Source organism: Phyllopteryx taeniolatus, unplaced genomic scaffold (genome assembly GCF_024500385.1).
Source record: "Phyllopteryx taeniolatus isolate TA_2022b unplaced genomic scaffold, UOR_Ptae_1.2 contig_27, whole genome shotgun sequence".
In the NCBI taxonomy this organism is placed as follows: Eukaryota; Metazoa; Chordata; class Actinopteri; order Syngnathiformes; family Syngnathidae; genus Phyllopteryx; species Phyllopteryx taeniolatus.
The window spans coordinates 736,341-750,435 of record NW_026903195.1 but is presented as its reverse complement, the minus strand read 5'-3'; the positions used below and the strand labels follow the sequence as shown (position 1 = coordinate 750,435).

The following is a 14,095-nucleotide window of genomic DNA, read 5'->3' as shown; positions in this document are numbered from 1 at the left end:
CCTGCTCGGCGCCTCTCACCGTGGGCAACTCCAGAGTGGAAGAGAGTCCAACCCCTCTCGAGAGGACTGGTGCCAGAGCCCAAGCTGTGTGTGGAGGCGAGTCCGACTATATCGAGTCGGAATTTCTCAACCTCAACCTCTGCTCCTTCCCGGTCAGAGAGGTGACATTCCACGTCCCTCGAGCCAGTTTCTGTAGCCGGGGATCGGATCGCCAAGGTCCCTGTCTTTGGCCACCGCCCAGCTCACACTGCACCCGACCCCAATGGCCCCTCCCACATGTGGTGAGCACATGGGAAGACGTTCAATATCTCAAGACATAACACCTCTAAACACAACCTCATATTACCAGCTACACAGTAAGAGTCCCCATTAGATAAAGTACATAATCATTCAGAGAGTTAGCTATCTTTCCCACACACGTATAGACGATACACACAGATCAAAATCAGAATTAGAATCATCTTTATTTTGCCAAGCATGTCCAAAAAGCACACAAGGAATTTGCCTCCGGTAGTTGGAGCCGCTCTCGTACGACAAGAGACAGTCAATTGACAGAGAATACTTTTGAGACATAAAGACTGAGAAAAACAGTCACTGAGCAACAAAAGGTTGCTAGCCATCTGGTAATGCGGGTACAATTTTTATTTTACTTTTTTGGCAATTGTGCAAAAAGATGCAGAGTCCTCTAGCAATTAGAGCAGTTTGAATGACTAATATAGCAATGACCACTGCGCAAAGGGCGCAGAGACTTCAAGAAATGTCTGCAGTTTAAAGTTACTAGTAGTGCGATAGTCTGGGACAATGTCAATTGTGCAAATGTTGCAGATACTCCTCAGTCAGTGTGAAAGTGGTGCAGATTCTACTCTGGTATGTGTGGCCAGTATTGGTCAACAACAGATATGCAAATAGTGCAGCGTGGCGAGACTATTACAGTGAGTGCAGGGTAATGTATAATTGGCCCGACAGAATTGGGACAACTCAAGAAAAACAATTGGCAGCATGTTGCAATGGAATTGTAAGTTAGCTGTTTAAGAAGTTAATGGCAAGAGGGAAGAGGCTGCTGGAATGTCTGCTAGTTTTAGTTTGCATTGTTTGGTAGTGCCTACCTGAGGGAAGGAGCTGGAAGAGCTGGTGACCAGGATGTGGAGGGTCCAAGAGGATTTTGCATGCTCCTGTATTAGATCTGGCAGCATGCAGGTCCTCAAGGGTGGGTAAGGGGGTACCGACAATCTTTTCAGCAGTTTTGATTGTCCGTTGAAGTCAGAGTTTGTCCTTTTTTGTAGCAGCACCAAACCAGACTGTGATGGAAGAACACAGGACCGATTCGATGACCGCTATGTAGAACTGCCTCAACAGCTCCTGTGGCAGGCCGTGTTTCCTCAGAAACCGCAGGAAGCACATCCTCTGCTAGGCCTTTTTGAGGATGGAGTTGATGTTGATCGCCCACACTTCAGGTCCTGAGAGACTGTAATTCCCAGGAACTTGAAGGTCAAGACGGTTGACACTAGGCAGCTGGACAGCGTGAGGGGCAGCTGTGCCGAAGGATGCATCCTGAAGTCCACAATCATCTCTACAGTCTTGAGCGTGTTCAGCTCCAGGTTGTGTCGGCCGCACCACAGCTCCAGCCGCTCCACTTCCTGTCAATGTGCAGATTCGTCACAGTCTTTGATGAGGCTGATGACTGTGGTGTCCTCTGCAAACTTCAGGAGTTTGACAGCCGGGTGCGTTGAAGTGCAGTCGTTTGTGTAGAGAGAGAAGAGCAGCGGAGAGAGGACACAACCCCTTGGGGCGTCCCGGTGCTGATGCTGCGTGTGGATGAGGTGGATGAGGTGGCCTCCCCCGCAATCACCCGTCAGAAAGCTGTAAATCCACTGGCAGATGGCAGGCGAGAAGGTTGGAGGAAAGGAGTTCAGGGATGATGGTGTTGAACGCAGAGCTGAAGTCCACGAACAGGATCCTTGCGTAGGTCCCCGCGCTGTCGAGGTGTTGTAGGATGAAGTGCAGTCCCATGTTGATTCCATCATCTGCAGACCTGTTTGCTCAGTCGGAAAACTGCAGGGGGTCCAGCAGGGGACCTGTGACGCTCTTGAGGTGGTCCAGCACGAGGCATTCAAAGGACTTCATGACCACAGATGTCAAGGCGACAGGCCTGTCAACATTCAGACCCAAGAATGCAGGTTTCTTGAAGGAGCGTTTGAAACAGGATGGTACTTCGCAGAGTTCCAGAGATCTATTGACACTCCAGTGAAACCCCACTCTAAAGACACTCCAGTCTTTGAAAATTCAGTCTAAACAGCTTTGAAGTTCTATCTTTGCATCACTGGTCCAGTTTGTCACTGTTTTCACTGTAGGCTTTGTTCATTTAAGTTCTTGCCTGTATGCTGGTATCAAGTGAATTACAGAGAGATCAGACGAGCCCGGGGTTGCACGAGGTATGGCACGCTATGCGTTATTTAGCGTAGTATAGCAGTGGTCTAATGCAGCCCTATGGGGGCACAAGTCAGTGCAAACTGTAGGCCGGTCCCAAGCCCGGATAAATGCAGAGGGTTGCGTCAGGAAGGGCATCCGGCTTAAAACCTTGCCAAACAAATATGAGCGTTCATCCAAAGAATTCCATACCGGATCGGTCGTGGCCCGGGTTAACAACGTCCGCCACCGGCGCCGTCAACCTGCAGGGCGCTGTTGGAAATTCAGCTACTGTGGGTCGAAGTCGAAGTCAAAGAAGAAGAAGAAGAGGTGGAAAGCGGGTTCTTCGGCAGAAAGAGAAGAGGAAAACACAGAGCCTAGAACTGAATGTGGGGACTTTGAATGTTGGGACTATGACAGGAAAATCCCGGGAGTTGGTTGACATGATGATTAGGAGAAAGGTTGATATATTGTGTGTCCAGGAGACCAGGTGGAAAGGCAGTAAGGCTAGAAGTTTAGGGGCAGGGTTTAAATTATTTTACCATGGTGTAGATGGGAAAAGAAATGGAGTCGGGGTTATTTTAAAAGAAGAGTTGGCTAAGAATGTCTTGGAGGTGAAAAGAGTATCAGATCGAGTGATGAGGCTGAAATTTGAAATTGAGGGTGTTATGTGTAATGTGATTAGTGGCTATGCCCCACAGGTAGGATGTGACCTAGAGGTGAAAGAGAAATTCTGGAAGGAGCTAGATGATGTAGTTCGGAGCATCCCAGACAGAGAGAGAGTCGTAATTGGTGCAGATTGTAATGGACATGTTGGTGAAGGTAATAAGGGTGATGAAGAAGTGATGGGTAAGTACGGTATCCAGGAAAGGAACTTGGAGGGACAGATGGTGGTAGACTTTGCAACAAGGATGCAAATGGCTGTAGTGAACACTTTTTTCCAGAAGAGGCACGAACATAGGGTGACCTACAAGAGCGGAGGTAGAAGCACACAGGTGGATTACATCTTGTGCAGACGATGTAATCTGAAGGAGGTTACCAACTGTAAGGTAGTGGTAGGGGAGAGTGTGGCTAGACAGCATAGGATGGTGGTGTGTAAGATGACTCTGGTGGTGGGGAGGAAAATTAGGAAGACAAAGGCAGAGAAGAGAACCATGTGGTGGAAGCTGAGACAGGACGAGTGTTGTGCAGCTTTTCGGGAAGAGGTGATACAGGCTCTCGGTGGACGGGAAGAGCTTCCAGAAGACTGGACCATGCAGCCAAGGTGATCAGAGAAGCAGGCAGGAGAGTACTTGGTGTATCTTCTGGCAGGAAAGGAGAGAAGGAGACTTGGTGGTGGAACCTCACAGTACAGGAAATCATACAAGGAAAACGGTTAGCTAAGAAGAAGTGGGACACTGAGAGGACCGAGGAGAGGCGAAAGGAATACATTCAGATGCGACACAGGGCAAAGGTAGAGGTGGCAAAGGCAAAACAAGAGGCATATGATGACATGTATGGCAGGTTGGACACTAAAGAAGGAGAAAAGGATCTATACAGGCTGGCCAGACAGAGGGATAGAGATGGGAAGGATGTGCAGCAGGTTATGATGATTAAGGATAGAGATGGAAATATGTTGCCTGGTGCAAGTAGTGTGCGAGATAGATGGAAAGAATACTTTGAGGAGTTGATGAATGAGGAAAATGAGAGAGAAGGGAGAGTAGAAGAGGCAAGTGTGGTTGACCAGGAAGTGGCAATGATGATAAGGGGGAAGTTAGAAAGGCATTAAAGAGGATGAAAAATGGAAAGGCAGTTGGTCCTGATGATATTCCTGTGACAGGTATGGAAGCATCTAGGAGAGGTGGCTGTGGAGTTTTTGACCAGCTTGTTCAATAGAATTCTAGCGCGTGAGAAGATGCCTTGGGAATGGAGAACAAGTGTGCTGGTGCCCATTTTTAAGAACAAGGGTGATGTGCAGAGCTGTGGGAACTATAGAGGAATAAAGTTGATGAGCCACACAATAAAGTTATGGGAAAGAGTAGTGGAGGCTAGACTCAGGACAGAAGTGAGTATTTGCGAGCAACAGTATGGTTTCATGCCTAGAAAGAGTACCACAGATGCATTATTTGCCTTGAGGATATTGATGGAAAAGTACAGAGAAGGTCAGAAGGAGCTACATTGTGTCTTTGTAGATCTAGAGAAAGCCTATGACAGAGTACCCAGAGAGGAACTGTGGTACTGCATGCGGAAGTCTGGAGTGGCAGAGAAGTATGTTAGAATAATACAGGACATGTACGAGGGCAGCAGAACAGCGGTGAGGTGTGCTGTCGGTGTGACAGAAGAATTTAAGGTGGACGTGGGACTGCATCAGGGATCAGCCCTGAGCCCCTTCCTTTTTGCAGTGGTGATGGATAGGCTGACAGATGAGGTTAGACTGGAATCCCCGTGGACCATGATGTTTGCAGATGACATTGTGATCTGCAGTGAAAGCAGGGAGCAGCTGGAGGAACAGTTAGAAAGATGGAGGCATGCACTGGAAAGAAGAGGAATGAAGATTAGCCGAAGTAAAACAGAATATATGTGCATGAATGAGAGGGGTGGTGGGGGAAGAATGAGGCTACAGGGAGAAGAGATGGCAAAGGTAGAGCACTTTAAATACTTGGGGTCAACCGTCCAGAGCAATGGTGAGTGTGGTCAGGAAGTGAAGAAACGGGTCCAAGCAGGTTGGAACGGGTGGAGGAAGGTGTCAGGTGTGTTATGTGACAGAAGAGTCTCTGCTAGGATGAAGGGCAAAGTTTATAAAACAGTGGTGAGGCCAGCCATGATGTATGGATTAGAGACAGTGGCACTGAAGAGAAAACAGGAAGCAGAGCTGGAGGTGGCGGAAATGAAGATGTTGAGGTTCGCTCTCGGAGTGACCAGGTTGGATAAAATTAGAAATGAGCTCATCAGAGGGACAGCCAAGGTTCGATGTTTTGGAGACAACGTTAGAGAGAGCAGACTTCAATGGTTTGGACACGTCCAGAGGAGAGAGAGTGAGTATATTGGTAGAAGGATGATGAGGATGGAGCTGCCAGGCAAGAGAGCTAGAGGAAGACCAAAGAGAAGGTTGATGGATGTCGTGAGGGAAGACATGATGGCAGTTGGTGTTCGAGAGGAGGATGCAGGAGATAGGCTCTCATGGAAAAGGATGACGCGCTGTGGCGACCCCTAACGGGACAAGCCGAAAGGAAAAGAAGAAGAAGAGCAGTGGTCTAAAATGTTATTTTCCCTGGTCGGACAGTCGATATGCTGCTTGTATTTCGGGAGTTCGTGGTTGAGTTTAGTTTTGTTAAAGTCCCCGTGAATAATGAGGGGTGAGTCCGGGTGCATTTTTTCAATTTCGTTTACTTGTTCAGCGAGTATTAGCAGTGCGGCGTTCGTGTTAGCTTGAGGCGGATGGTAGACACCGGCGAGAATGAAAGATGTAAACTCACGAGGCAAGTAGAATGGCTTACAGTTCAAAAACAGCAACTCTAAATGCGGGTGTGTGCTGAGCTCCGTGACATCCGAACACCATTTTTCGTTGATATAGAAGCATATCCCGCCGCCTTTCGTTTTACCCAATAACTCCATGACGCGGTCTGCCCGGTGAAGATGGACGCCAGGAAGCATGACAGCTCCATCGGGGACAGCCTCACAAAGCCAAATCTCCGTAAAGCACAGGGCGGCGGTACGTCGAAAGTCTTTACTGGTCTTTATCAGAAGATGAAGCTCATCCAATTTGTTGGGTAGGGAGCGTAGATTCGCAAGGTGGATCGACAGAAACACCAATCTGTATCCTCTCTTGCGGAGCTTCACTTGGATCCCGGCTTGCTTCCCTCTGTGGCTTCGCCTCCATCCCCCAAAGACTGCAGTCGCTGCTCCGGTGAGTACCTCGGGGGGGGTAGAAACTGAGCGGATTTGCGAAAGTTGGTGAAAGAAAGTCCGGGGTAGACTCCTTGATGTTTAGCAAGTGTCCCCCTGTGTGAGTGAGTCACGTAATGTCTCCAAAGACGAACGAAAAACACAAAAACATAAACAATACTAGAGAGCGCGAAACCAAGGCATCCACACGGGTACTGTGGACGGCCAGCTCTAGGTCTGGTCGTCCCAAACATCTTCCATTTATGGATTATGGAGGCCACTGTGCGCTTAGAAACCTTAAGTGCAGCAGAAGTTTTTTTGTAACCTTGGCCAGATCTGTGCCTTGCCACAATTCTGTCTCTGAGCTCTTCAGGCAGTTCCTTTGACCTCATGATTCTCATTTGTTCTGACATGCACTGTGAGCTGTAAGGTGTTATATAGACAGGCGTGTGGCTTTACTAATCAAGTCCAATTAATATAATCAAACACAGCTGGAGTCCAATGAAGGTGTAGAACCATCTCAAAGATGATCAGAAGAAATGGACAGCACCCGAGTTAAATGTGTGCGTCACAGCAAAGGGTCTGAATACTTTTGGCTGTGTGATATTTGTTTTTGAATACATCTGTAAAAATTTCAACAATTCCGTTTTTTTCTGTCAATATGGGGTGCTGTATGGACATTAATGGGAAAAAAAAGATTTAAAAAAATAAATAAATAAAAAAAAAAAAAATCTAAAAAAAAAAATGGTACACACATTTTTGGAGTGGAGCAAAAATATTCTAGGGCCAAGTCAAAATCCCGATGTTTTCATACTTGAGGGTGATTAATGCACCTTAGTGAACAGTAAACCCCTGTTTATTGCAGGGGAATACTTTCCAGGCCCACGCGCAACAGGTGAAAATCAGCAGTACAGTATATTTTTTGTTTTAAACCTCTCATTTATTATAACACTTTTTAAAGAGATAAATGCACTTGACTCAAGCTTATAATTAGTAAACAAAATAACTAAAACTCAAATTGAAAAAACATTACCATAAAATAAATAAAATAACTAACTATAATGACATTTTACGTATGCAAACTTAACTAAAACTAACTATAATTATAGCTAAAATGTCCTCCGTTTTTTGAATTTGTCAATTAATTTCATCCATGAGCTTTGGGCGTTGATTAAAAATGTATTTATTTCCGTACAGCCATAGATACAGAGCGGATATGGAAGAAAAGTTGCACAGTCCTTTGGGAATTGTAGTTCACTTACTGTGTGTCGCCTCGAAGTGACGTTGTCGGTCAGCGCCATCAAATTGGCTGCTGCCCAAAAGTGCAAGTTTTGCTGCGAGGCCAAGTTTCACGTCCAAGCTGTTTTTGCTGCTATGTGTTGCTGAGGGAAAGGGGTAAGACGGCTACCAACTGACGAGTGCCTTCACGGAACATGCACGGCAGTTATTCGTCTTTTGGACGGACAAAACCCAAACCAAGAGGAGGAGGGCGAAACAGGCCCAGCATACCCAGAGGCCCACACCGCAGATGCGGAGCCAGAAGGATAGGGGTGCGAGTACATCCAAGTGACCCTATGGTATGCACAGGAGTCTAAGATGAGAAGATACGACTTGGTCACGTGACATTAACATCCTGCATCCTGCAGTTCAAAACTGAGGAACGTTTCTGTGTAACTAGTGACCAGAAGCGCTGTCCAGGTGTAAAATGCCAAAGAGCAAGAAAGTAGATGTCTGGAGTGTTTTCGGTACAATGAGTGCATATGTTTGATTTTGAATAGCCCATTTTATACATACTATATTGCGTAATGTGTGAGCTATGGAGTACTTTAAACTGGATTATCTGTAAATTACTGTTTTCTTTTGTTTTTGTCCTTGAGAATGTATTTCTGCACATTGAGCCTGGTATTCATTGTCAGTCGACACAGAGATATCTTTTTCCCATTTTGCAATTTGTAAGTGTATTGAATTAGTACTGGAGATTAATTTGTATACTTTTGATAGGAGTTTTTAGTTTTGTGGGAGTAGTTACACGATTTTCTTAACAAAAACGAGTGGTTCTAAAGTATTCACGAGTGTTGGGAATCTTTATGATTGCTCTTCTTACTTTAAAGCATTGAAAGAAGTTACCACCACTGATTTGAAATTCTTATAATACGTTTTCACATTACATGAATGCATTATTTTTTAATAAATGATGTAGGCGCTCAATTCCACTTTCTTCTCATGTGCTGCAGTAAAGGGATATTTTGTTAATCGCAAAAATCGGGATTGTGCCAGATTGGGGAGAAATGATATGGTGATGACTGAGATTGTGTGGTCTCTAGACTTTTCCACCAAGCTGATAAAGTGGTTGCAAAAATCTGCTTCTTAAAACAATTGTGATGTCTGAGACTTGTGCTGATAAATGGGAGGTCTGAAAGTTTGGTGCTATTGCAATCTATCTGTTCTAGTTCCAGCCAAGATTGGTGTTCAACATTTGGATGTAACCACTTAACGAGGTACTATATTTGTAATTGCAAAGTAATAGTGTTTGAAGTTGGGTGCGTCAAGTCCCCCTTCTGTTTTACTTTTCTGAAGGGTGGATAGGCTAATTCTATTTTTCTTATTTTGAGAGTAAAAATTTAAAATGGCAGAGTCTAGCATTTGAAACCATTTTAACGTGTTTAAACGGAATTATTGAAAATAGATAATTTGAGGGAATGTTTTCATTTTTACCACATCTATCTACAGTATGTATTCAAGGTTCGACGTTAAGCCATTTTGAGTGGTGGCCCTATATGGGCATAATGAGCCAAGTTGTGGTGGCCCTGTCAGAACTTGTACTGGCCCTTAATAATCATTATATAATATGTTAAGTTTTAGTCATTATTTCGTATTTAGCACTTTATACTGTATTATTTAAAACCCTTTAAGAAATTATTAGTACAACTGCATTCACGGCGATGACGGTACAACCTCACTAAAATCAAGGCATTGCAATTGCACAAACTAATAATTATGCTTAAAGAATAAATTAATTACAAAATTATTAAAATATCAGTTTTATGCTGCCAACTCTGGTACCGATGTTCCATGAATCACATCTTCCAATCACTACCTATACCAATCATATTTTTCCATTTATTTAAGGTGAGTCCTATTGGCTGTAGGATCGAACATGTTTGTTTGGGTTTGCTTCGTAGATCTTGGACGCCTCCGCAGCGTGAAGGGGGGAGGCCAAGCTCTATTCGGGCTGGGCGAAAAAAAATTAATTATTATTATTATTTTGATTACCGTATTTTCACGACCATAAGGCGCACTTAAAAGTCTTACATTTTCTCCAAAATGGATGCGGCGCCATATAATGCGGCCCACCTTATGTGCAACCGAGTTCCAAAATCTGTAAATGTTGTTGTTGTGACTTCGATGAGCGCTCCGCTTGACTGACTGGGAGTATTTCCTGCCGACACGCTGCTTATATAGAGGAAAGGCGGACGTGACTGAGGACAAAATGCGGACGTAAAAGGGGGAAAAGAGGACGCTGAAGGCATGCCCCCAATAGGTATATAGTGCCAGGGTGTGCATTGTGCAAAACAACATCGGTTTGGCTAAGGACCCCCGAAAATGGCACCTACGAAGAGACATGCTTACGAAGCACAGTTTAAACTGCAAGCTATCAGTTACGCGGAGGAACATGGGAATCGAGCAGCTGCGAGAGAATTCAAGATCAGCGAATCCATGGTTCACAAGTGGAGGAAGCAGGAAAACGAGCTCCGCCAAGTCAAGAAGACGAAGCTGAGTTTCCGCGGAAAGTTCCACCACAATTTGTGAATGGATTGTGGATGCTTGGGCTAACGTGTCTGCTTGCACTGTTGTTCGAGCTTTCGTAAAAGCCGGCATCATTTCTGAGGAGCCGCACGGCAACGAGACTGCCTCCGACAATGACGAGAGGGAACCCAGCGTGTTTGATGGAGAACTTGCCCACCTGTTAATTTCGGATACAGAAGATGAGGACTTTGATGGATTTGTGGATGAGGCTTGATCAAAAAATAATGTGAGTACATTGTTAAATACTTCAATAAAGTACAACCGAACTCAGTTTTGCTCCCGCTGCCTTTTTAGAAACATTGTTTTAACATGCATGCATGCTACCATATGTTTTAAGCTAGCGTATGTTTTACCATGCCTGCGCCCAATAATACAGTGCGCCTTATGTATGTGTTAAATACAGAAATAGACCCCGTAACTGAGACTGCGCTTTTTAATGCGGTGCGCCTTATGGTCGTGAAAATACGGTAATATTGAAATCATGATTAATAAACATGATGATTCATTTATTTTCAAACTTTCTATTTATTCAACTACCAAAACTCAACTTTAAAAAAACTTAAATGAACTAGAAAATACATAACTAAAATAATCCATCCATCCATCCATTTTCTACACCGGTTATCCTCACTAGGGTCGCGACTACGCTGGAGCCTATCCCAGCTAACTGCTGGTAAGAGGCGGGGTACACCCTGAACTGGTTGCCAGACAGTCGCAGGGCATATATAAACAAACAACCATCCACACTCACATTCACACCTAGAGGCAATTTAGAGTCTTCAATTAACGTACCGTGCATGTTTTAGGGATGCGGGAGGAAACCGGAGTACCCGGAAAAAAGCCACATTGGCACTGGGAGAACTCCTCACAGGCGAGTATGGATTTGAACGCAGGTCCTCAGAACTGTAAGGCAGATGTGCTAACCAGTTTATACACCGTGCTGCCGCAACTAAAAGAATAATATATTCAAATAATAAAAATTGGAAAAACAAAACCGAAAGAAAAATGCATTCATGGCTAGAAACGTGCCAATGCTTTTAGCCATAACTATTGTAGTTGTCTCAACTATCCTCTCATTATTCTGGCATTTGCTGTTACAAATAGAATTAATTTTGGTAATCCGACCTAAATCAGGAAAAATTTAGTCTGATTTCATTTCACAGTCAGGAAAAATAGTTTTTCTTTTGTACAATGAATCCATCGATTATTCCTGCTGTGTACGCCTTGGCCTCATAGGAGGAGTGTGGTGTGATGCATGCATGTAGCTACTTGTTTACTGTAAGTTTAAAAACAAAACAAAAAGTGTAGAAGAAAGTCACGATATAACGTTAATAAACCCGTTTTTCACAGATTAGGAAGAATACATTGGTATGAAAAAGCGTTCATACAGGGCAATGTAGTTTTGAATCTTTTTTTCTCCCTTATAAAAACCATAAATAAAAGTAAATAAAATAAATAAAAAACACTTAAAACTGTGTTTTGTTTACGCTTGTGTTGTCTTTGACTAATTAAATTAGTTTGATGATGGGACACATTTAAGTTTGACAAACATGCAAAAAAAAAATAAAAAATCAGGAAGGTGTCAAACACATTCACCCCACAGTATACAGTATGCCCATGAGTATTGTTACAGTATATTACCTGTCTGTATGTGTTACTTAGGCGTTTGTGTGTGAATATTCGTTATCTGAAGGTGAATCCCTCCCATGACCAAATGCTAATATTAGCAAGCCTGTCAACAGAGTCAATAGTGTGGCTGTTAACATTAAGCTGGCAATTTCTAAAACAAATTGTGTCTTGTATTTAAATATAAAATTAGGGCAATATTTTTTGTTGTTGTCCAGCTGGGGTGTCAATAAACATCTTAAAGCACACTCAGGGAGGGCATATTAACATTCTACAGGCTGCAAAGTACAAGCTGCTTTATGAGGCTAGCGGTGTTCGCTTCAGTTTCGGTGATTAAAGAATTTCAGATCTAGACTGAAAATGCAGTTTTGGGCCATTTTCAGCGGGTGAAAATTTCTGGTGACTTAGAAATTTGTACTGGGCCAAGCGGCCCAGTGTTTATACGCAGGTGGTGGCCCAACACAACAGCGTAGTGGCCCCTGGGCACCATTAATGTGCCTGGTACTGTCTGTTTGTTTGTTTGTTGGACTACGACTGTCTCAAAAGCAAGCAAGTGGGTTGTCATGGAAGAGGAACAGTCACAAATCTGAAAGTCCACTTGAGACGTTTTGCCAACAATTTGCCAACAAGGAAAGGAAAACTAATGACTACATTTTTTTTTGTTTGCAAATTAAACACATTTTACAAAGGCCATACTACAGCATGTGTCTCTGAATAGTTTTACTGTATGTTGTCATGCATCTAATCTAACCTTATAACAAGGATTACGCACTGCACTTATTGCGCTTCAAATTCTGTGGACTGTTACCTGTATTTGATTTGTGGATGGTTAGTCATCTGCTTGTAAGTTAATGCATTTATTTAAAAAAAAATATTTTGTTGAGTTTTTATGTCTTACTTATTGTTATTTTTTTAAATCTCACACTCGACAAGTACCACATATAAAAAATAAAAACTAGTACTGGAACTAATAAAAACGCAACTAAAACAAAGCCTACACCTAACCTGACAAAGCCGCTCCCAATACTAATTAAAACTGATTATGAAAAAAAAATTCAAAACGAAATAAAAACTAACTAGAATGGAAAATACAAAACTATTTTAACCCTGATTTGAACACAACAAAAAATTGCAAGCATAAAATGTACCAAAAAAATATTTTACGTATTCGTGTCTTATTTGCCTTGAGGATGTTGATGGAAAAGTACAGAGAAGGTCAGAAGGAGCTACATTGTCTCTTTGTAGATCTAGAGAAAGCCTATGACAGAGTACCCAGAGAGGAACTGTGGTACTGCATGCGGAAGTCTGGAGTGGCAGAGAAGTATGTTAGAATAATACAGGGCTTGTACGAGGGCAGCAGAACAGTGGTGAGGTGTGCTGTAGCTGTGACAGACAAATTTAAGGTGGAAGTGGGACTGCATCAGGGATCAGCAGCTGAGCCCCTTCCTGTTTGCAGTGGTGATGGATAGGCTGACATGAGGTTAGACTGGAATCCCCGTGGACCATGATATTTGCAGATGACATTGTGATCTACAGTGAAAGCAGGGAGCAGGTGGAGGAACAGTTAGAAAGATGGAGGCATGCACTGGAAAGCAGAGGAATGAAGATTAGCCAAAGTAAGACAGAATATATGTGCATGAATGAGAGGGGTGGTGGGGGAAGAGTGAGGCTCCAGGGAGAAGAGATAGCAAGGGTGGAGGACTTTAAATACTTGGGGTCAACCGTCCAGAGCAATGGTGAGTGTGGTCAGGAAGCAAAGAAACGGGTCCAAGCAGGTTGGAACGGGTGGAGGAAGGTGTCAGGTGTGTTATGTGACAGAAGAGTCTCTGCTAGGATGAAGGGCAAAGTTTATAAAACAGTGGTCAGGCGAGCCCTGATGTACGGATTACAGACAGTGGCACTGAAGAGACAACAGGAAGCCGAGCCGGAGGTGGCAGAAATGAAGATGTTGAGGTTCGCTCTCGGAGTGACCAGGTTGGATAAAATTAGAAATGAGCTCATCAGAAGGACAGCCAAGGTTCAATGTTTTGGAGACAAAGTTAGAGAGAGCAGACTTCGATGGTTTGGACACATCCAGAGGAGAAATAGTGGTGTTCGAGAGGAGGATGCAGGACATAGGCTTACATGGAAAAGGATGACGCGCTGTGGCGACCCCTAAAGGGACAAGCCGAAAGGAAAAGAAGAAGTGTCTGCGTACAGTCACGTGCCTTTAAGAGGTGGGGTAATGTGTGATGTCTGCAAGTCTGTATGATTGTCTCTGCGTGAGCTGCGGCTGACAGCCAGCTCCTGCGTGACTTTTGCCATATGTCTCATTGTCTGATGTGTTGTGTTGAGGGCATAAAAGTAAGTATGGTACAATGGAAACCTGGTTCACAAACTTATTTCATTCTGA

The 14,095-nt window shown here is 43.8% G+C and overlaps 1 protein-coding gene across 1 annotated transcript in view; it reads right to left on the bottom strand.

The window, feature by feature from the left end:
- Nucleotides 1-14,095, bottom strand: part of LOC133473520 (dnaJ homolog subfamily C member 5-like) — a 62,938-nt gene that overhangs the window by 37,169 nt on the left and 11,674 nt on the right. The window lies entirely within an intron of this gene.